General features: G+C 37.3%; 1 protein-coding gene across 1 annotated transcript in view; it reads right to left on the reverse strand.

Annotated features, from left to right (window-relative positions):
* The window catches only part of SGCD (sarcoglycan delta), an 897,144-nt gene that overhangs the window by 826,689 nt on the left and 47,436 nt on the right, over positions 1 to 23,019 (reverse strand). The gene's annotated exons all lie outside the window — the stretch shown is intronic.

Consider the following 23,019-nt stretch of genomic DNA (forward strand, 5'->3'; position numbering starts at 1 on the left):
ATAAAGGCAGGACAGAACCTTCAGAACTCCTAAAGAAGTCTCAACTGCCAATGGTGGGTTCATTGCATTCAGAGCTGACTTTTTATCAGGTTGCTTACATAGCAATTTCAGTTAAGATACATCCAAAGAGCCAACTTACTGCTACTAGAAGGTACTATTTTTGTCTCTAATAATAAATGCACCTTCCTTCTCTAATTATCTTTGGTACATGATACCCTCCCCACGCTCCTCCCCGGATAAGCCTAAAAGAGAGAAAAGAAAACTATCTTCTCTTCTCTCCATAAAAAGGGTCTTTTGGAGTGGCATTTGGTATTCCAATGATTCTGAAACAGCATCTTCTACTAAAAACAAATAAAAACAAATAGACAAGAGCCGGTTTCCCATAAGAATATACCAAACACCTTGCATCATAAAACAATAGAAACTTCCTTTTGAACAAAAATATTTAAAATGATCAAGAAATATTTCATAGGTTGCACTTGGAAAAATAATCTAAGAAGGCTCAGAGAGAGTGCTTTATGGAATTCATGGATTTATCTCAAGCAATGAAATAGTTCTATCACAAGAAATATAATTCACTGCCAGTTTGGCATTTTGCATTTGTTTTAATTTTTATAAACATAACCTACTGGCTGGCCCAACACTCAAGCATATTAACCACAAGTTGGAGCATTAGAGGAATTAAAACACAAGTGAATTCCTGTTATTTTCCTAGAAAGCTCACAGAAGAACATACTGGAGACAGCACCCACCTTCAAGGAGTTTAGTCTTCTCTTGCAGAAGCAAAAACCAACTAAAGGAAATGATGATTCCAAACACAATTTCTTGTGTGCTAATATATACAGGACACAGTTTACTTTTACAAGGATTTAAACGGACAAGATAGGATAAAATTAAGAGTACACAGCATGTAAGTATCTATGTACTCTGCACGTGTTATTTATCCATCCACTTGCTCATTCACGGCTACAGTCTCAATGCTGACATGGTCTGTGCCCTAGAGATCAACCTAGCCCTGAATGTTTAGAACCTCAACTTATGAACTCTTTTGTGCTAATTATTCTATGTTCTAAAATACAGTAACTTATTTAAATGAACTAATCACATGACTTATATGGGAAATTAACACAATAGCAAAATGGTTTCTAAAAGAGGCAATGGCCTACAAACCACAGGGTTTCTATTCTTTCATTGCTGTCTTTTGTGATTCAAGATATCCATATCATTAATATAACAATTACCCCCAATACTCAAACTGCTCATGCAAGTAGCTAGCATTTTTCTTACTACACCCAAATATCATAACATATAAATACATGCATATGACATGTACATATATTCAAATTCATCATGACGATCCATAATAAAAGATGAAAATCATATCCTTACCTTCCTGTCTCAACACAGTATTAAGACGAAAGTTGGAAAACAACATTTTCTGACACTGTTAATTCAATAAATCTACACATGAAATTACTCTAGAAAAAATCCCTCCGTTTCCAATGAAAATAGTAAAGTGCAGAACACACAGCTAAAAAATATCACATAAATGTCTTCAAAGTCTGTCATTCCAAGGATGCGTTTGTTAGTTCATATACAGCCACACATCAGTGCAAAGACCTGATTCATGTGGTTGTGATGATAGCAGTGTTAGCCTCCTCCCCATCTCGACTACCACAGCCTTTGCTCAAGCCCTCGCCATGTGCTTGGCACAACCCATGACCCTGGCCCCAATACGGTCTGCTTCCAACTGCTCCCCAATCTGGATTGTTTCCCACCTGGCACAGTGTGCTGAAGAACACCACACTTCAGGTTTGCCTTCCAAAATAACATCAATCCCGTCACTCTCCTGCTATAAAAACCTCCATCAGCTTTCTGCTCCTTACAGGATAGTTTGTACTCCAGACATAGTGTCTGAAGCTCTTTGCTACCTGACCCCACACTCATCCATTCATTCTTGCTGGCACCATCCTCCCTACCCATGCTGCCAACTTAAGTGACTCACTTCCCCTTATATAACACCTGTGGCTTTCACACAGAATTTCCTCTACCTCAGAAGTTCTCAAGATAAGGCTATTTTGTTCTCCAGAGACTATTTCACGATGACTGGAGATGTTTTTGGTTGTCACAAATGAGGGTTGTGATGCTATTGGCATGTAGTGGGTAGAGACCAGGGATGCTGCTAAACATTCTACAATGCATAGGACAACCCCCTATGGCAAAGAATTATCCAGCCCAAAATATCTATTACTATCATCTATTACTATCATCTAGCCTAAAGTAGTGCCCAGATTGAGGACCCCACTCTACCAGCAACGCAGTCTCTCCACCTAGTCAACTTCTCCATTTCTCAAGGTCCAGTTCAGAAGCTTCCTCTTCCTTGAAACAGCTTTTGATTTTTTGGCTGTCAGTCACTCCCTCACTTTCTCCCTACCACATTCACTACAGACTATATTTCAACCTACACATGTGATAAATATCTAAGTGTTTGTATCCTCTCTAGACTGTGAACTCCAATATGCCAAGTCTTATTCTTTCTATCCCTTGATTTGCCCATTGCAGATACTCCACAAACGTTAAATGACTGTACATCCTTTCTCATAATTTTCTATTTTTCCCTCTAGACCTGTACTGCCCAATACAGTAGTCACTAATCATCTATGGTATTTAAATTTAAATTTGAATTAATTAAAATGGAAAATTCTGTTCTTCACTTGCATTAGTCACATTGCAAGAGCTCAACAGACACACGTGGCTAGTAGCTATTGTATTGGACTGTGCAGAAAGTTCTACTGGGCAGGACAGCAGCTAGACTATAAACTCCATGAGAGTTAGGAGCCATATCTGTGTTCATACATGTGCCTGGTACATAGTGGCTGTTCCATAAATATGTGCATGAATGAATGAAGGTACAGGGTGTGCCAACTTCCATTTACTCTATTTGTATGAGGAATAAAAAAAGCACAGCTAAGACAGGGGCTTTCTGAAAATTCCTGCTTTGCTGTTGGTCAGCACAGAGGGCTCTCATTCATGAGGGGCAAAGTATGGTCAGGGTGAGTAATGAATAAACTCCAGAGTATCAGGAGAAACAGAAAGGTCATATGTCAGGAAATTAACCATCAAGAAGCCAAGAGATGGTTGGACAACCTGAGTTTATCCTGAACGGCTTCCTAGAACAGCTGAGCCCTGAGCATCAGCAACTACAGCGAGAAAGGCCTACAGATGATATAATTATAATGCATAACACAGATCCCAAGGTGGAGATTCAAAGCCCAGAAAGACAAGTGGAACATAGGAATTGGAACAGGGAAGCCTCAGAGCATACTGACTAAGAACATGGGTCTAAGAGTCAGAAAGATTTGGGTTCCAGTTCCCCCTCTGGCAACTTTCTAATAGGGTAATTTGAGCAAGTCAGTTTGCCCCCTTGAGCTTCAGTTTCCTATAAAATGTGGATAATAGTATCATCTTCCTCACCACTTTACTGTGAGGAATAAATGAGATAACGCACGTATGCATTCAACACAGAGACTGATACATATGGCCACTGAATAAATAGTGCTATTTTCATAGCCATAAAAGGTATTATAAAATCTTAAGGATAGAAGAGACCAAGAGGTCAAGTCCAACTCTAAGCCTGTCTTCCACCCTCACTATCTGAGCTCTTTATCCTCTCTATAATATCCCGGACAAGGGTTATCCAGCCTCTACTTGACATCCTTTAATGATCATGAACTTACTGCTTTTTAAGGTAGCTCTTTCCATTTCAGATGACTCTGTAACATAAAATCACCTTGTTTCTCCATGGGGCACCACCAGTGTTTGGATGTGGCAGTTCTTTACTGTATTGTGCTGTACCACACATCACAGGACATGGAGCATCTGTCTCCATCCTTCTACCTGCTAGTAGCACACACACCCACTCATTGTGGCAACAAAAAAATGTCCTCATATATTTCCCAGGTTCCCTCTAAGGGTAGTACTATCACCTGATGAAAACCATTACCCAAGTTAAAATCTTCCTCCTGGATTTGAGCTTGAGAAATGTAAATAGGCGTGCTCAGTGATGACTGAGATTTCAAGAATTCCATGAGCTATCTGACAGAGTTTGCTTGCTAGCTCCCAGATCCATTTCTCATCCTCCCCCTGCTCTGCTCTGTATCTCAGGGAATTACATCTCCCAGTCTCCTCTGCCAACTGCCATCTGGGTAGGTTCATCCAAGGAGAGGCATTGGAGTGTAGAAGAAGGGGAGAAGCTAGAATATTTATTTCTCTCTTACTCTGCCTTGTGTAGTGTCTGTTCTTTGGCAGAGGCACATATCCTTCATGGATCCAAGAGCCCCTCTCTACATAGTCCCAGCTCCTACCAGGGCAGGCCTGCCCATGTTCTCACCCCAGTCTGATGATGCTGGCCTCTAGGCTTTTACAATACACCCTGCTCTTGTTGTCTCTCCAAGCTTCCCATTAATCCCTGAGTGGCCTCATGCCCCTGGTTGCACTTTCAGCTTTTCCATCACCTATGTAAATAATTCTTGGTATCATTAAAGCCCTTCTGTTGAAATACATTGAGTGGTTTCTGTTTTCCTGATTAGACGTTGACAGACACGTCTGGAAGATGATGTTTTTTCTATCTACATTTTGGATGAATGATTGAAAAGAGTAGCTAGAAGAAGGAATTATTTCTGGCTTTTTTTCATTGCTTACGGGGCCCTAATTTAGTGACTTTTGAGGGAACATAAATTTTGTGATGTTTTCTTTCCTAGGTACATAAGTTTAGAGTAAACTGTCGAAGTTGCAACTACTTTTCTTCCCATGGACATGCTTTGCTGTATGGAAAAATGCACCATCCTTCCAAAGGAGACTGACTCCTCAGACAGACAATATCCATGAGGAATGGAAGATGGAGGCTGGACCTCAGAGGACCAGCATGTTGGCTTCTTTCTTTTCTATCTTTGCTATTAAGTCTAGAAATCCAGGGAAAGAACAAAGTAGATTGATTCCAAAATGTGGCCAAAGTCCATCTCAATTAGTTGCTAAAAGTGCTCCAACTTCTGACTGGAATGTCTTAGATACAAGACTAACAGCTCCGGTTTAAAGTGCGGAAGATGTTAAAATGCATATGAAAGCTAGCTAGCTAGCTAGCTAAACATACGCACACAAATACACCCAAATTATAGACACATAAGAACATGTATTTGGAGGGCAAAGTAACAAGAAGTTGTGTCTGTATGACTGTTTATTTTCCAAGATATTTTTCCATTCTCATTTTATTTATATACATATATAAAAACTTGGCCAGTTATAAAGCTAAGCGTCTTAGGGGAATCCTCCAATTGTTAACAATAGAAACTCACCCAAACTAACTTAAGTATACAGGAAATGGGCAAAATCTTTTACTAATCTAGAAGCAAACTCATGAATCCCAAGGAGAGAAAATTCTGTCATATCTATCGAGAAAGACTGAACCCAGGGACTAGAAAACCACAAGGAACCAAGGAAATTCTCTCCATGTTGTACTCTCTCTCAATCTGGGATTTATCTGCTCTCATCTCTGTGCCAATGGGCTCTCTGGCTTCTCTTCACATATGGCTGAGATGGCTGGCTGTCCCACAATAGTATCCTTACCATCTATGCTAGCCTGCCCTTAGTACACGCGGCCTACTGGGACTGAGAAGAGTCTCTAGATCCCTAATTCTGGGCAAAGCATTTCCATCTGACCCAGTTTGGGTTGACTGTTTACTCCTGACCCTGTCAACTGTACCTGGTAAACAAGCAGGACTGCCTAGACCAGCCCTGTTAGCAGAGCAATTCTAAGAGACGAGGTTGGGGGAAGGAAAAGCAATTAATGGGCTGGGTAGATGTCTCTAAAGTGGATCAACTCCAAAAATAGATTATTATGATTCTTCTGATTTTCCAGGCAAGAAACAGGCACAGAGGGGTTAAATCACCCGTCCAATATCTCACAGTTGATTAATTTCAGAGCCACTACTTGAATCCAAGTCTCCAGAATTCTTTCTCCCCAATTCTGTTACCACTTATATAATGGAACCTCTGGCAGGCAGAATGTAGTAACTTATAGGCAATTAAATACTATAGGTATTATTATTATAATAAAGGAACCGAGCAAGTGTTCTAAAAACATGGCCTCCACTATTTGTCCTCCTCCATCAGCTCAGCCTTCTGCCTCTCTAAAGGTGACAGCTGCTATCAGATATCTACCAGGACGCAGAATCTACTGAAGTCCCTGTGGAGAGAACTTGAAACAACTTCTGTACAAGGGCCAGAGAGTTTCAGAGCCCTATATAAAGTGTGGTAATTCCAGATCGACAGAGCCCAACAGAGCAGAGGAAGAGGAGTTCAACTGTATTCCTTTTGAGAATGCTGAGTCTCCCCGAGCGCTAAATGAATGCAATGTGTCTTCTCTACTCTCATGGCTTGGAGCAGGCAGGGGACCAGGCTGTGAAGTGGCTTCCTATTATTGCGGTAAGAGATGTTTAACAGCCTGTCCTAAATCCTATACCTAAAAGACAAGGAATCACTTTCTTTTTCACCAACTACAAGATGTCTACAATTAAGAATATTTCAACAACTAAACTTGAGTCCCAGTGAGTCAACAGAGAAAAATATCTTCCCTTCTTAGGAGGTCAAGCAGCCAGAGAAGTGGGCCAGGTAAACATGGGCTCCCAGGAAAGAGAGATGAGCCCCTGAATGACAAAATAATAAAAGCATATAGAGATTCAAGTGCAATTCTCAAAAGACTTCCTGGAACTTGAAAATGCAATTTTTGAATTAGAAAACTCAGTAAAAGAATTAAAAATGAGAATGAGTTGACTGTTAAGAGGACAATAAGTGATCTGGAAAAAATATCTCAAAGCACAAAACCAAAAGAAAAATAACATAAAAATCACAAAGGAAAACACTAAGAGACTAAGACGAGAGACTCAACATAATACAAAGGAGGAAAAGGAACAAAGGAAGCAAAGGCAATAACAGGAATTATTGCCTAGGAATCAACACGAGGGAAAAAACTTCCCTGAACTGAGCAAAGACTTGAATCTGCAAACTGAAACAGCTTATGAGTTCCAGGCTGCAATGAAGAGAAAAGACACTATGCTAGGCATACTCTGGTAAAATATGTGAAGCTTTAGGATTAAAAAAAAAAAGTTATAAGCAGTCAGGCAAAAGAGCAAGTTTATCTACAAAGAAAACAAAAATCAGACAGGCATCAGACTTCTCATCTGCAATACTGGAAGCCAAAGCATCTACAGACTACATTCATAAAAGGCCTCCAACTCCAGAATCTTCTACCAGCCAAGAGATAATTCACCAATCAGAGTGAAAGAAAATCTAAGACTTGCAGTAACTGAGAAAGCATACTACACATATGCCTAATCTGAAATAAATACTTGAAAAAATATCCCCCCCAAAACAGCAAATGAGTCCAAACTGGTCTAAAAAAACATAAGGGAAGACAGATTAAAGGGATACAGGATTGAGCAATGAAACTCAACACAAAGGCTCTCAGGAATGTGTAAAACGAGTGCTAAGTAAGGACTTATGAAAAGAGATTCATTTTCTTAAACTATCTCAGAAAAGAAACTAGGAATAGGAGATAGAAATAAAGAGAAGATAAAAGCGTTTAAAAAGAGTTATATTGTGGGTATGGAAGGCAGAAGGAGATGAGGAAATAAAAATAGCCTCAAGTTGTCATTTGTGGGAAGTAAGAGGGAAGCAGAAAGGGAGCAATTCTGTGGTTATCATGAAAAAACAATGCATTTTGTTTGGGATTGTATTTGTGACCATATAATAGTAGTCTCTCCTACATTTCATTAAAATAGCATAAAAAGGATTGGTGATAATTATTGGGATAAAAGAAATAAAGGAGAACCTCTATATTAAGACAATTGTTGAGATCTCAATTTTAATCCTTTTAGTATAAAAATGCGTATAAAACAGATATGTAAATCATGTGCTCCTTATTTAATAATGTTTTTAAAAGTACACTGACAGATATTTGGACAAAGAGAGAGGCCGCTGTCCTTTGGACAAGAGTGAGGCATAAAGTGCAGTGATTTGTCCACCAAATGAATATAAGAAGTACCTTAATTATAGCAAGTAAGCAACAAGATCTAAAAATCACTCAGGAAATTACCTAGAAAACAAAGGAAAAGACTAACTAATGTTTAAATACTTGCATGAATTTCTTCCCTAGGTTTCCTCAACAAATCACTTAATATGCATCTGGAGTGAAGATATGCTTCACATATGTGTCATAGCAATGGTTTACACACCATCGTGAAACAGTCTATCTTCCCTAGATATCCCCAAGGAAGGGTGGTAGGACACAGACACAGGACACAGCTAAAATCTTCGCACTCCTTTGCTTTAAATGTGCTCCTCTGAAAGCATCCCTTCCACAGCTGTCTTTGGCATCTTCACGTCTATCACCTCCCACGGACAGAGGCTGTGATCATTGAATAAAACAGCGTCAACACGACATCTGTCATTAGGACAGAAAATTTGTCAAGGAGGGCAATTTAGTAACGCGCATTCTGATTATGAAAGAGTCCCTGGTGTAATCTGGTAAAAACAGTTACAATACACACTATCCAATTGCTATTATTTCAACAGACTGATATTAAAATTCATGCAAATTCTTGCATGGAAATAGTGTAACGGATGGTCTTGGTCAGAAAGTAAATCTATTGTACTGAAGTTGGAAAAAACATTAGGTTAAATAATCTATCAAATCTTTTTGGTTAAATGTTTCATAAGGAAAAATGTATAACCACATGGCTATGATACATTTGAAAATATTTTGTGTTATTTTGTTGAGAGTAAAATATCTTAAATCAGTAGAAGTGGGTAAACATTAGTCAGTCCTAACAGGTGGCTATCAGAAGTTACTTGGAGACACTGGCATAATAAAAATGAAGAGACTAGATAGTTTTCACACTTTTATGACAACAAGAGAAATGGAAGAACTGAGTGGAGTTTGGGAGGTGCATGGGCAGAGGAAAATGATTTAGAACATATGGAGAAAGTTTGAGTCAAAGAAGGGGCCTTGACGTTGTGACCTAGAGAATGTGTTGCCTTTGGTGTCTGCATGTTTCGCACTGGATTAGAAATAATGGGGTAAATAAACCAAGAGTTTGTGAACTCAGTTTCTCCAAGCCCACCAGTCATCATCGCTGCGTGGAAGAAATCAGTAGTCTCACTCATAGGATAGCTTTTCTGAGTTCTCTTGGGTTGCTAATAATTGTGACAACTCAAGGCCTAGAATAATCTTTCTATATCTCGCCACTTGCCTCCCTCAATAAGGTAGAACAGAAGACAGTACACATTTCATCAGATTTATCAGGGGTCTTAAAGACTTTCTAGCCCAAACCCCTCACTGGACGGATGAGGAAACAAAGACTTGGAGATATCAGGTTATTTGCCCAAGGTCACAGGTGGTGTTCACCAAAATTAGAACCTGGGTCTTCAGAATCCCTAAACTAATGCTCTTTCCACTGTTACACATTTATCATCAAAGGATCTTTAAGTAGAACTCAGCTGAAGTACAGTTTTCTGTACTTCTGTCCACTGATATAAAAGTTTACTGAAATATAACAATTCTATTAGCCTTTTTTTCCTTAAGATGATACACAATTACAAATCTGTCCTGAATACTGTGGTTATGTATTTAACATAAGTATACAGTCATGCGCCACATAATGATGTTTTGGTCAACGACAGACTGCATATACAAGGGTGATCCCATAAGATTTGTACCATACAGCTTAAGTGTGTAGTAGGCTATACCATCTAGGTTAGTACACTCTGATGTTCACACAACGACAAAGCTGCCTAACAATGCATTTCTCAGAAGGTATCCTTGTTGTTAAGAAATGCATGACTATAATGAAATAGTTTTCACCATTTTAATAAAGATTTTTATAAGAGTTAAAACTCCTCTTGAATTATTTTGTAACAGCATAATGCCTAAGTCCCTAACTTTATTTAAATTCTTAGACTTTGCATTGAAGGATCAAATAAGGAGAAGAATATTCCCTCTTTTCCTTTTATCTAGAAAATGTTATGACTATTCGTTAGTTTTATCTTAAATGTTTGAAAGAAATATTGGTGAAGTTATCTAGGTCTGGAATTTTCTCTATGAGAAGATTTTTAATAACAAATTCCAATTTTCTGTTTAATCTTCTGTTAGTTTTGGTAGGTTTTTTCTTATCATGCATTTGTTTTCTCTTTAATCAAATCCAGATCTTACCTTCATCATTTTCTTCTGTCTACTTTTTGGGGTTTAGTTTATTAATCTTTTCCTAGTTTCTTGAGATAAAAGTTTGAATCATTGATTTTTAGGCAGTTATTCCTTCCTTACATATGAATTTAAGGCTGTAAATTACCCTGCGTGTACTGCTTTACCCACCAACCACAAGTTTTGATGCCATATCTTCATAAAATTTAGATCAAAAGATTTTTAATTACCAGCAAGATGTCTTCCTTGACACATAGGTTATTTAGAATACATTACTTAATTTCCAAGCAATTTGTGTTTTTCTAGTTATCTTTTGGGATTTTATGTCTACCTTAATTCTTTATAATCAGGTAACAATATCTGAATGCTTTTAATCTTTTGATATTTGATGAGGCTTGCTTTATAAAGCAGCATTTGGTCAGTTTTGGTAATGATTCACATGCACTTGGAAAAGCATGATTTCTACCATGAGTGGGTGCAGTGCTCTATATCTATTAATTAGGCCATACTAGTTAAATATGTTGTTCAGATCTTCAATATCCTTATTGATTTGGGGATGTTATAGAAAAGGTGTGTTCAAGTTGCTTGCTATAATTATGATTTTGTCTTTATGTTTTTGTCTTTGTCATTTATTGCTTTAAATATTTTTAAACAATGGTACCAGGTGCATTCAAACTTAGTATTGTGAATTCTTCTTCTTTATAATTATGTCTATTCCTCTTTATCTGAGTATGCATCTTGCTTTAGGATATACTTTCTTGATTGTGAAAAAAGTCCAGCAGCTTCCTCTTGTTTACTGTTTGCATGCTATCTTTTCCCATCCTTCTACTTTTAATATTTCTGTGTCTGAATATTGAAAGTGGGTTTTTCATAAGGAGCACACACGGGATTATTTTTAATACAGTCTGACAATTTTAGTCTTTAATTTGAAGAAAGGATGTGTTTTCTTTATGATTATTGATCTATTTATAGATATTATTTTATCATTCCTATTCTAATGAACTCACCTGTACATATTTCTTCTTCTCCTTTGGATTAATAAAGTATTTTCTATTATATTATTATTCCTCCCATCAGTTCTTAATAAATTATTTACTAGTCCTTTAATGGTTACCCTAAAATATGCACCCTTAACTAATTACAGCCAAAAACATTTACAACTTTTAATACTGTCTCATAATGCTAGAACATAGAATGTTTTAATTTGATTTATACTCCTCCAATAATGTGTTCACATTATTGCTATTGCATTATTGATTTTAAATCTATGTACATTTTTAATTCCACAAGACATTATCATTGTTTTGTAAAGTCAATATTTAACTATATTTAGTCAAATCTCATTCCATTTTTCTTTATTTCTTTCTGCATCTCTGCTTCCGTCTCAAGAAACTCTTTTTACTTTATATTTTCGTGCAGGTACACCAGTGATACATTCTTTCAGGTTTTGTTTGTCTAAAATGTCTTTTTTTTTAGAAAGATCATTGTGTCACCTGCAAATAAAGACAAATTTATTTCTTCCTTCACCCCCTGAAAAAATAGTCTTTATTTTACCTTCATTTTCAATGGTTACAGAATTCCAGGTTGGCAGTTATTTTCCTTCATCACTTTTAAGATGTAATTCTATTAGCTTCTAGCTTCTATTGTTCTTGTTAGGAAGTCAAGTGTTAGTATTAGTGTTGCTATTTGAAAATAACATCTTCTTTTTCTCTGGTTTTTCCTCTGGTCTGCTTTTTGCCCCACCTCTGGCTACTTTTATGATTTTCTTGGGGCCGAACCTGCGGCCGAGTGTTTAAGTTTGCTCCCTCTGCTTCAGCAGCCCGGGGTTTTCCCGCTTCAGATCCTGGGTGCAGACATGACACCTCTCATCAGGCCACGCTGAGGTGGTGTCCCACATGCCACAACCAGAGGGACCTACAATTAGAATATGCAACTATGTACTGGGTGGCTTTGGGGAGAAGAAAAAAAAAGAAGATTGGCAACAGATGTTAATTCAGGTGCCAATCTCTTTTAAAAAAGAGAGATTTTCTTGTCTTTGGTTCACATCACTTTTACTGTGATGCCTACCTTTTATTTTCTTTGTAATTTTTCTACTTGTGATTCACAGTTTCCGGAATTTCTAGGTTGATGTCTTTTATCATATTTGGCACATTCATAGCCGTTATTTCTTTGAATATTGATTCTGCCACAAACTCTACTTTTCTTCTGATACTGGGATTACTTGCATGTTAGACATTTACATTATATTCTACAATTCTTATCCTTCCTTTATTTATTTCACTTTCTTTTATTTCCTCTCTGTGCTTCCATTGGATAGGTTCTCTTGAGCTAAGAGTTTACTGCTCTTTTCTTTTGCTGCCAAACACGTTTACTGAGTAATTAACTTAAGATGCTGCACTGTTTAATTCTACAATTCTTTTTATAGATTTTATTTCTGTGTTGAAATGATCCATGTTTTTCTCCATTGCCATTCAGTTCCTCTATTTTCTTGAACACATTACTCATAGCCATTTTTAAATCTTTGTCTTTTAACACCGATTTCTGGATCACCCGTGAATATATTCTATTAACAGTTATTCTTTTCTCTTGATTTTTTTTGTCAGTAATACTTAATTGAAGGTCAGACATTGTGTTAAAAATTCTAGAGGTTCCAGATTATGCTATCTTCCTCCAGAAAAGATTTACCCTTTTTTTGGTAGGCAGAAAGAGTCAGAGTTGATTACCTCTATCCAACGAAGAACCAATCTGCTTTGAGGCTGGATTGTAGTTTTAGTAAGACTCAGTCAACCTCTAGAGGTCTACTCTCCCTAGGGTGTGGTCTTGCACAGCTTCCAACTGAATATCTAGTATGACCCCCAAGCTCATTATCCCAGCAGTTCTTGAATGCTAATCTTTGTTTCTTCAATGCTACTTTCCAGAAATTTTTAACTTCTCTTTTTCTTTTCCTTAGCCTCCCACTGCATTCACGTTTAGAACTCAGCAAACGTGTTGAATACAGGCTGTGTTTTGCAATTTCTTGAGTCACCACTTTTTTTTCACTTCCCTTCCTGGGACCACCAAAAGTTCTAAAGGTTTTTCCTTCCCTTAATGGCAGCCCTCTGCCTGGGCAAAGCCCCCATTTTCTGCTTCCTACCCATGCCCAGAAGTAGCAAATTTCCCCAGGGAAAAAGTAGAGCTCAGTTGTCAGTTCAGCTTTCCACAGTTTCCCCATCTCTGAAACTTTAGCCATTCTAGTTCTCATTACATCAAAAACTCTCTGATACTTTTAAGCAGAACTTCTTTTCAAATGGTTATCCAAATTTTCTAGTTGTTCTCAACAAGAGCATTATTCTACCACAAGTCACTTCATCCTATCCAGAACTTTTATTACATGTTTGTTCATTGCAAAATGTAAAAGATTCCATCAGTTCCTTCAAAAGTTTTCATGGAAGACAGACGGATGGGAAAGTCTTAAATTCAGTAGCTGAGAAGAGCTTTGTGCAGCGCAAAGGAATTTACAATAATACTCAGAATACTGTAAAATCATTGTATTGCAGCCTAAGTCTAACGCTGCACTGAGTATGCATGTCACAGGCTTTTATATAAAAGACACAGAGGAACAAGTATACCTATTATTTCCAGCAACAAATCTTGATGCATGGACCCGAAGAAAGAGGTCTTTTATACCAATTCTATTAAACAATAAGAAAAGATACAGTGACGTTCCATGCTGCTCATCTTTTTAGGGTTTGGAGTTGCTTTTTTCTTTGGAATTATATATTTAGAATAAGATAGTAATATTGTTACAAAAACATGTAAAATCACTTTGATATAGATGTGTTATTACATTTATGAAATTCTCTAAAAACATATCAATTTTAAGTGCCTGCTCTTACATCTTATTACTTAGCCTTGTAATAATGGATCTGGTCCTAGGCTTTATGCTAGTATCTAGACAAAGAGACAAAAATTATTGCAGTCCTCTGAAAGTTTAACTTTTCCACATTCATTCATGAAAGCAGTCAATGAAGAGTAAGAATATAATGTGGTTTCTTTCTTTCTTGGGTATATTCTTAACATATAGATGATATTTTTGGTGAGTTTCCAACTTTTCAAAAGATATGGTCTTCCCTATGTAATTAAAGAGTTTCCGTCTTGCTAATAACTGAAGACCTATGGTGATACCTTCTGAAACTGGAAAATTTCACCTTAATTCTAGAAACTTAAGAGTAAAGCTTTGTTTTCAGCATGTGGGTGTTATGGGTTTGTTCCAACTTGTGGAAGCAATCATAGTAATGTCATATCATATATGTTGTTTTCAGAAATATAATCAAGGTTCCTGATCCTTATTGTTCCCTGAATTTACGCAAAGTCCAAAACACATGGTGCTAAAGGTCATCTATAACAGGAAAAAGAGGAAATACTGAGAATTAACAGTATAAACTAGGATACAAAACAATAGACTACTAATCAAGGGCCCTAGGTTCCAGGACTGGGTCAGTCATTTCTAATTTTGTGACGTACAGCAAATTGTTTAACTTCTGTGCATCTCTGATTTCTTATCTATAAAATAGAGCTAAAAACACCTTATCTACTTTAAGGGGTTGCTATGAGGCACAAATGAGAAGGTGTTCTTTAAAGTATTATACTTTGGCAAATGAGAAAGGACTATGAAAATGCAAGAATCAGTATTTGTATAACTCTAAAAGACATTTTTATCCTATTTCAGAAAACAAACTATCTTCACGCACTTGAAAACCTCGTCAGCTTTCATTTGCATAAAATTATTATTCTCATTACAAATTTTTTTCATGTATTCATTAAAGTAGGTTCATCAGGGCATCTATTAGGCAATTCTTTCTTAGTTTAGTTCAAATTATGTATATGAAAGTAATAAAGCTGCATTTCTCTTTCAATAATAATTTCAGACAGTCTCCATTAATCCAACTAACTGAAGTATTGCTCTAAATTTTACACAGCCTAAATGTGAGAGAGAAAAGCCTAAAACTGCAAAATGAGTTCAATGCAAACTCCAAAAACCAGTTACTAACTCTCTCTTCAGGGTTGTGGACACGCTCTATGTTTTACTCTGCTATTTCCATTCCACACTTGAGAAATAAAGCCCATATTTAAAAACGAAAGTAAGATCGGGAGACACTATTACATAACATTAAGTAACACGAAGAGACCAGAACTTAAAATTCTCTGGTCCCCAGCTCATTTTACAGTCTTGACAATCCCTAGTAGCCCGCCTGAATTATTGACACCAGCAGAACCAGGTAAAAAAAAGATATTTCTCTCTTTGCATTTAAATATGGCAAATAAAAGAAGTATATCAGATAAAAGCAGTGTACACCTTTGTAATCTGACATCTCCTGTTTCTTTTTCTCCTTCCACGCTCCACCTTCTCCAACAGACTTAACATTCCTGGAACACTCCAGGTAGTTTCACTCCTCTGTGTCTTCCCTATTCTCTTGGCCTAGATTGGCCTCTGCCCATTAAAATCCTCCTTCCTCTTCAGGCTGTGAAGCCATGGCTTCTCATTATTCCACAGGATGTTCTGTCTTATAACGGGTGAATTGTTCACTTATATGCCATGTTCGCCTTTTTATTGTCCACAGCACCATGCTGCTTGGCATATGCTTAAAAGGCAAGGATTTGACTTCAAGAATAAATGAATAAAGGAAGGGATGGATGCTATCAAAGACCTCGTGGTGGACATAGTATTTTAAAGTTATGCAGACTGCTATCTATAAGCTAGCATACATTTGACAGGAGAGCAAATTCAAATTATAGGAAATCTACTTACCTTATAAATCCATCCTGATGTAGAAATAATATTATCCAATCTCATCTGGTGTGAAAACTTGGATATTATGACATAAAATTTGATTCAATGGGTCATATGAAACTATCCTAGATATGAAACATTAAAGAGATTTATGTTCCATCAATATTCTGTCATTTTTCATGTCTCTCCAAGTCATTTTTTACCTCTAAAACTCTTAAGTATCTAGACCCAAGGAAAAAGGACCAGTAGTAAATCAATGGTGTAATAATTAAATAAATGAATAAGGAGCCATATTATTTTGAAGTAACATAAAATTATTAAAAATCATGCTTTTGAGAAAGTATTTCATCATATAAAGAAATTCTCCTAATAAATGTATTAAGTGAATAAAATAGAATATTCTTTATTTTTCAGAGTAAATGATTATACCTATATTTGTTTCTTCATATATGCAGATAAAAAGCTGGAAGGGAATACAATATGATGTTAAAGGTGATCAATATTGATTACTGAGATTGTAGGTAAATTTTTTTAAATTTACTTGAAAATATTTTTTAATTTTATAATTGTTCTAAAAGAGAATCTTGTGTTATTATAATCAGGAAAAAACACGTATATATTATTTCCATTTTAAAAGGAAGAAAATCTTAAAAGTTTTAGGCAAAAGGACAGAATGGGGCATGATTATCCCTGAAGGAGAATTCAGGGTGTCCCTAACTTATTCTGTGAACCTACACAAACCCCTTAATGCTTACAACCTCAGCTTCTTCATTTTTAAAAGGAGGTGCCGGCGTAGACGAGCGTTAAAGTGCCATGTAGCTATAAAACCCTGGAACTCTAAGCGAAAAGTGGATAGCTTTCAAGAGCCTTGGAAATCAGTTCCATCTTTTACAACAGACGAGACATAAACATGAACCAAGTAAATAAGGAAACCAAAGTAGCCACTATAAGGACCGCAGAACTCCCCAAAAGACCAAATACTGTCACATTACAACATTGTCACCCAAATACCTTACACTCACAGAGTGGCCCAGTGTCTCCTGAGCTGATTCTCTTGAAGGCTAATTAATTGTATGCTGCATGTGTTATTCTCAAGATGCTAAGGAGTCATTTGTGGAGGGAACATAAAAGTTATACGAAACAATAATACACGATTTATAGTTTGGTTGTGGCACATACTGTATTGGCTTACTTTTATTTCACAGTTAATCTCCGAGCTCACAAAAGTTTTATCGGATTGAAGGCATGTGCAGTATTCCCTTTATAAAATTTTATAGTCCCTTGCTATTTTCAGGGGTTTGTTTTATACGCACAATTTGCTGCTTTAATCTCACCCAATTGTCATGTTCTAAATCATAGTGAATAAAAATGTCCTAAAAGGAGAGCTGTGCTGAGGGCAGTACTTAATTACACTTAGTGCCTGATTTAAATATGATCTGGGCATTGCCAAGTACTGGGCATGGAGTAACCCAGCAGCACAAATCTCTATAAACCGACACAAGTCATTACAGGGCTTTTAATAGCAAAGCCCACTCACACTCGGATGGCACGCTGGTGTCATTCCAACAAAGCTGGGTCCTCCCATCTTCCATCAGTATCTGTGCAAATTAAGGCAGCTAATGAACTAGCTCTGATCACTAATGTTCTCAAAGTGGGAAAGCATGGGTTTCGTCTTTAAGCCCATCATTGAACAAGGCAATTTCCAGTACATCTCTTAAAGGAGATTCCCTAATTCTCATTTAGCCAAATGCTACTGATACGATTATGAGTGTGGGAAAGGAGAGTCTCACCTGGGAAAAGGCCATTCATTTCTAGGAGTTGATTATGCTTCAGCAAAACTCAAGAATGCTTAAAACATGCATAGCCTATTTATTATGCTCTTTCTTCAGGTGTGTGATGGGAGAAAGATGACGAGAATCGACAGTGTTCCATGGAAGCTACAGTTTTTCCATGCCACTCTGACCTGTCCCCTGATAACACCACCCCACTTTCCCTTTAACGCAATACCCTTCCCCTATCCATTCTGATTGGGGTCCCAAACCTCCTGTGCCCGACCAAATACCCCAACTAATCTCTGCACCACAGTGATTGTTTCAGGAATGGGCTTAGGACCCAAGGCAAACCCATCCGAGGCCTTCCCAGAACTTTCTTACAGGAGAGATAGCCTCTGGCTGCTTGAGCGGCCAAGGTGGGAGTATGCAAGACAGGGGCTGTTTCTGCCTGGGAGTGATGCCAAACAGGAAGACAGATCTTACAACAGAGTACAAGTGTCTGGGTCTACCCATGCCTAACACAACATCATCCAAGGCTCATGAGCCACACTGATAAATCCTCATTTTGTCTTAAGCTGGTGGGACTTCAGTTTCTCTCACTTGCAACAGAATGAGTCCACACTAAAAAGAGACATTATTATAAATAGAACAGTGTACTTTGTTCAGAAAGCAACACTATTTGCACTCCTTTTTCTTTACTGAACACTTCCTAAGTAGCTCAGTTCCAGAGAAAGAAAGAAAATATGATCACATATTCCAAACAGACATTGTCATCAATGACAAATACTGCTTTCACATACCCAGAGGTAACATTAGCTAACTCCCTAAGGGACTGTCCAGCACGTAAATGGGCAAGTATATGGTAAGCACTAAATAAATGGAAACTAGCGGCAGTCACAGTAATATCTGGAAATACAGGTTATTTATACTGAAAAAAGGCTTAATCTATAGCTCTATCGATCTCCTGGTGGAACTTATCTTGCTATTTATAGACAAATGTACTAAAGAATACTAGGATATTTTTGAAGGGACTGGTGAAGAAGCTGGTCTGAGTTATTCTCACACATGCGTGTGCGCTTTTACTGCATATGCAAGTACGCATAGGGAATAAAGTATATCGGTTTATGAGTTTTGAAATTTACATTCATAGTATCATAGTATATTCTTTTGAGACTTCCCTTTTTTGGCTTGAATTTATGTTCTGTTAAATTTGCCCATGTAGATAAATAGATATCTATATCTATTTCATTCATTTCAAAATTTCTTTAGTAGTTTTTTGTGTGAATAAAGTACAATTTATTTATCAGTTTCTCTACAAGAGTCCGTTAGGTGGTTTCCATTCATCAATCATTCATTACATCAAACAGTATTACTACGAATACCCCAGAATTACACACATCTCATTCAAACTGTGTGAGAATTTCTCTGAGGCGTACAGCCAGAAGTGGATATAAGGGACACAGGATATAGACAACTTCAAGTCACTACGTTATAATAAATTCCTGTCCAAAGTGGATAGACCCATTTACTTTCCCATCAGCAATGTGAATACCTTGAATATTACTGAGAAAAATAGAATGCTATGTTAATAAATGAAAATAAATTAATGTAAAAATCTCAGTGGTGAAAGAACTAGGAATAGGGGACAAAAGCATATATAGAACTTCAAAGTAATATGTATAACCTGAACCGTTTCCTCTTGCTCTCTTATCAATAGCTGATATGTGCATATATTTTAATAATTTTTGAAGCACATTTAACATATAACTCTTTTGTAGGTACTGGAGACAAGGGGTCAGAAAAAAACAATGAAAAACATGAATGAAAAATGGACTCTTACATCTGATTTTATAGCCAGGACAAACATTGCCCCACAAAAACACGGCCACATCATGTCCTTCGCCCAGATTACCACAACCACCTTCTAAGTGGTCTCTCCCAGCTGTAGCCCAAGTGGTCCTTATAAAATCCACATGGACGATAACTCTCCCCTGCTTCAAAAAACTCAGTAACCAGACACTCAAATCCAAAACTTTTTAACATTTCCAATACTGTCAGCCCACCATGCTTACCTTCCAGCGTCACCTCTTGCCCCTGACCCTGAAACTCTCTATACTCCAACACTATTCAATAGCTTTTAGTTCTGCCCTCTCTTTTTCTACCCCAAATCTTCAGACAAGCCCAGGAATCTCTTTCTGTCCACTTCCAACCTCCCACTTGCTCTTGGCTAACTCCTATTACTTTTTGAGGTAACAGCATGCATGTGATTCCCTCCAGGAAACCTAGTGTAATTCCCAAGGCCCTCAGGTGGAGGGGACGCAATGTCAAAGGCTCCCACAGCACCCTGTGCTTTGGCAAGCGTGGCATCCAGCCCATGCATGGCACACTGCTTTGTCTTTATTTCCTCCAACTGGACTGGGAGCCTTTCCAGAGCAGGGACCAAGGCTGGTTTACCTACTACGGTGGCTCATACTCATGATCAGCAAATATCTCGATGATCTAAAGTATAGGCTGGAGCCAAAGAGAAGACATCATGAGGTGGCAAGACCAAAAGATGATGCTAAATCAATTCAATTCTTTCTCCTTTGTGTTCTATGTTTCTTGTTTCTTCTATCATATATATAGCTGTAGGTTATTCCTGTAGCTTTGTTACTACCACATATTATATTCAAAACAATTCATAGTATTCATTTCCACAGAAGGGACAGAATGTTTTAGCCTAGCTTTCCTGGAATTTGAGGTCTGGAGAGCAAGATGTTTGTTATTGCTGTAATGTTATTTTCAGTATGAATTAATTCTACAATGAGCAGGCATTATTCTTATTACTGTGGGACAATTACTCTGTCTTATTCTAGGTTGCTTAGTTTCATCATGTTCCATTAGTTCCCACTGTGACAAATACAGAATACTTTCAGTGAGCACACTTTCAGAATCGATGAAAAAGAATCCTTTCTAGATCCTAACTTTAATATAGGCATTCTGTACCAGGCCAAATCAGTCACCAAGCGACTACATTATCTGTCCTCAAGAGCAACCCCAGAGGTCACCAGAATTAGGAGTATGGCTCTAGTTCTACTGAACAGCTTGATATGGAGGAGTCATCTGTGAATTCATGTAAACCGCCCTCCAACTTATTTATATTTTAAGTCCATATCACTCTAAACTTTAAAAGTCCTTTAAATTCTGTTGAAATTTCTTTCATTTGTCCTTCTTTGCCTCTTCAAGCTTTAATAGGATAGGGAGTGGTACTTTTCATTTCCCACCAAGGGTATTCACAATTACAGTGTCCCCTTCTATCCTCAGAGGCACTTCCATACAGGATTTACATATACCATATCATTTTATCTTCAAAATGTCTCAGAGAAATAGATACTCATTTCCCAATTTTCAGATGACAGAACTGAACTTCAGAGAAGTTAACAGGGCTCTCTCTCCCTCCTTTTTTCTCTGCTTCTCTCTGCCTCTCTCTTTCTCTCTACTCATTCCAGCTCTGGGATGAATCCTTTGATTTCAGACAATTCTTACTTCATAGAGCTGGAATCTATTTCCCTCTGCATCATTTTTCCAAAAAGTGAAATTTAAGGTCTTATTCTATCCCTTAGAACACTTAGAGGCAAGATCCTTTTCTGTATAAGAGCTCTTGCCATGTCAGAGGTCCACAGTTGCTAAGCCACTATTAGTAACGAGCTAGTCTCTACTTGTTCGACTTACCTTCTCCCTAAATGAGCTTTAGCAATGGGTTTTCAAACTTTTTGTGGCAGCCAAATTCATTGTAAAATGAAATCTTTCATAAAATCCAAATGCATGTTAAGAAAAAAAGGATGAAAAGGTGGGGCTTTGATTGAAAAATATATGGAGAAGCTGAAGTCATTCTCTTAGACTCTACCTCTCCATCCACTTGGCCCTTCGTTTCCATGGGACCTCCATTTCCAGTGACCCACAAGGAGTCTCTGGGCTTCATGGTATGCAGGTATAAGCCACAACTAGATCCTCTCTTCTTTTTTCTTTCTCTAGAATGATGTGCTGCACTGTCCTTAGTAATCAAGCAGTCTGAGGAATACAAAGATTTAGAATAATTAATTGAAAATACTTATAATTTTTATACGTTTATAATTTACTTTATAACATATCTGGACGTAGACAGACTAAGAATCACACTAAAGAGCCACTTCTTTCCACATCTTTTCATTTGAGGATTTGTTTGGCTGTGTGATGGATGGAAATTACCAAAGAACCCGAAATAAAAAGATCTGTATGACTCTATGTCCTATTTATCAGGAAGGTCACCAACAAAACTAGAGCAAAGAGATTTTTCTCTTTTGAGAGTTTTCTAAAACTTAAGAAACTGATCAAAAATGATTCTTCAATTTTAGGAAACCTGGTTTCTCTGAGTCTCACTTTCCTCATTTCTAACAAGATCAAGCTAGATGATGTCTAGGGCCATTTCTAGTCCTAACAGCCCATCATTTAAGTGATTTGAAAGTTTTCCTCTACCTCTCAAGGAACATGAATATACAATAAAAGCTAAAGTCATTCCATTATTTTATTTTAAATATACAGACAGGAAGGTAAGCCAGCCTAGCAAACTTTAATACTGAAACTATAGCGCTGGGCTAAAGAATGACCAAGTCAGCAAAGTGATAATTCCAGCCACTTTTACAAAGTCTGTGAGACATTTTCATAAGTCAAACTGATTGTATCATATGGTGCTATCTTGTTCAGAGTCATTTGGGGTCTTTTATTTTCTTCAAACAAGAGGTCAAAAAAAAAAAACTCTATATTCCAAAGTGTCTTGTGAACACAAAAAGTTTGAGAATCACTGCAATAAATCAATGTTAATGAGTAAACCATTCATCCAGAACTGTGCATTTCTAGAAATCATATTTTCACCCTTACACCTAATGGAACTGCATTCCACCTCCCATTATTATGGGATGCCACATCATCTGAGGTGGTACAGCTCTCATCAATTCAAATGCCACTGCGCCTCATTTCCCAAAGAGCCGCAAGACGAGTAATTCTCAACAATTGTTTCAAAAGCGCCAGATAGAAATTCAAGGGGTAAATAAGTACTTTTATACTGCAGTGAAGCATTTCAAAATTTCCTTTCGAATAGAGCCAATTAAGATACAGGAACTCTGACAGGAGTTCCACTACAGAGGAAGAAAAATAATGCACAATCCGTGTCACTATTTTAATTGGCTCTACAAAGAGAGCATTTTCTA

This window comes from Equus quagga, chromosome 7 (genome assembly GCF_021613505.1).
Source record: "Equus quagga isolate Etosha38 chromosome 7, UCLA_HA_Equagga_1.0, whole genome shotgun sequence".
Classification (NCBI taxonomy): Eukaryota; Metazoa; Chordata; class Mammalia; order Perissodactyla; family Equidae; genus Equus; species Equus quagga.